The following is a 2,300-nucleotide window of genomic DNA, read 5'->3' on the forward strand; positions in this document are numbered from 1 at the left end:
GTTTAACCCACTGGTCAGGGGCGTCGTTAGGAGCCACTGCTGCGCACCCGTCATAAGCGTCTGTGTCATTTCGTGCCGTTTCTCTAACACCCGCTTCACCAGCTTTGGAGCTCGCGTTCGCCTCTGAGAAGCTGCAGCAGGCGCTGTGACCGCTTGGCATTCAGGGAGCGATTCTTGCGGGCCCTGAATGTCAAGGAGACAGAAGAGCTTCTCTAATTAACAGCGAAGAACAAGGGACACTCCTGCTTATCAGATAAACAGCCTTCCCAGCCCGGCCCGCGGGGCAGCACAGCCTGCCTCCTGGTCCGTCTTCTCTCGCAGGGCCCCGTCTCGGCACAGCCGCCAGCAAGCAGAATGCATTTCTGTCCTCGAGATCGTTTCCCGAGCCATTTCTCTGCTTCATCGTGACCATAATGCTGTTTCAGTGGAAACCAGCACAAGAACATAAAGGTCCCCCAGCAGCAGGGCCTACGGCTCGGAAGTAAGAAAGAGGTGGGCGTGTTTCAGGGCAGTGGCAGCTCGGGAGGGCACGGTGCCCGCACGGGTGGCAGGCCATGAGGCCGGGAGGTGAGCCGTGGTGCCCAGGGCAGCCCAGCAAAGGGGTGGACGCTCATGGTGCCAAGAGGGGCTGGCCAGGGAGGAGAGATGCGAGGACATGACTGTGCCACTTGCTTTGGGAACTGTCTGCGGTGCCCTGGAGAGAATATGGGCAGCGACTTCGCCCACAGGCTCTATTCTACCGTCAGGTGACTCCTGGGAAATCGTGTAAAGCACCAGCTCCTGGGCTCCCTCCTGCCCCCCACGGCGAAGGACACACCTGGGCATGGCCTTCTGGTTCATAGGTCGATGCTCAACCCCTGAGCCACGCCGGCGGGCTGCTGTCTTTTCTTTGTAGACGAGCACACGGGCACCGCGAAGGCTGAGCCACTTGCCAAAAGGACAGCCACCAAGTGCGGGGCTGGCATTCGAACCCACAGTGTGTGGCTTGAATCTTCCCGCAGTCACAGAACCCACTTGTCTGTTACACGGAAATGGCCCTTGGGTCCCCACCAGCAACCCCGTGAGGCGGCTGGACTTTCTTCATCACCATCTTCCGAGTGGAGAAGCTAGGCCGACGGTCCATGTGGCGGGTCCCCACCTGGCCAGTTTGCCTCGGACAAGGCACACCAGGACCCTGACCCCAGCCAGAGGCCCTTCCCACTCATCCTGGGGAGGCCCCCCGAGGACCGGGTGGCCGCCTCCTCACTGCCTTCATGTCAGAGAAAAAGAAAGCCTCAGATGGGTCTCCTAGAGCAGTGGTCGCCAACCTTTCACACCTCATGGACCACCAGTGGCCTGTGGACCACCAGTTGGCGACCACTGTCCTAGAGCCAGCAGACCCTCAGCTCACCCTCAGCATGACTCCCAGGAAAAGTAGCCAAAGTTCGCAATAAATGTCTGAGATAGAAATGAAGTCTGGTAAAAGGGGGTGGGGGGGATGGAGCAGGAGCAGGCGACAAGGACACACTCCACCACACCCCACTCAGCTGCACCCACTCTGTGAAGCCGGGTCTGAGGAAAGGGCCAGCTGCCACCGCCATTGCACCACCAGGAGAAGGATGATGGGTTCTGGGTTCGGCCCTCCCTTCCTCCCTCCTCACATGTTTGCTGAGTGTCCAGCACAGTCCGCTCTGCACGTGCGCGTGGTGTCCAGAGACTCGGGGACGAGCAGCGACGTGCAAGTCCCGCTGTCCTGGAACCTCCCGCCCGTGGAGTGGGACCTGCTCAGGCTTGGTCCTACCTCGTGTTGGTAAAGGGACGATGGTGACGTCATTGTCTCACGGCTGGCCTGGAGGCACCTGGCATGGTGTGGGAGAAGGAACGTGGGAAGGAAGAAAGGAGACACAGAGGGCGCAGGGGAAGAAGGGCCCCTCATCTTCCGGGGAAACATAACTATTGAATTCTCCTCCCCCTTCCGAACCACACACACTCACACACACACACACTCACACTCACACACTCACACTCACACACACACACACTCACACTCACACACTCACACACACACACACTCACACACTCACACTCACACACACACACACACTCACACACTCACACACGCACGCGCACACACACACATTTTCACACACACATTCACACACATATACGCACACGCGCGCACACACATTCACACATGCACGCGCACACACACACACCTGCTGGGGTTGCTCAGCCCAGGGGTGCTGGCCGGGAGGGATCGCTCAGAGCCCGTGGCTTGCACTTGCACCAGCCATTTGCATACGGCCGAGCAGACAGCAGCT

Source organism: Myotis myotis, unplaced genomic scaffold (assembly GCF_014108235.1).
Source record: "Myotis myotis isolate mMyoMyo1 unplaced genomic scaffold, mMyoMyo1.p scaffold_m19_p_15, whole genome shotgun sequence".
NCBI lineage: Eukaryota > Metazoa > Chordata > Mammalia > Chiroptera > Vespertilionidae > Myotis > Myotis myotis.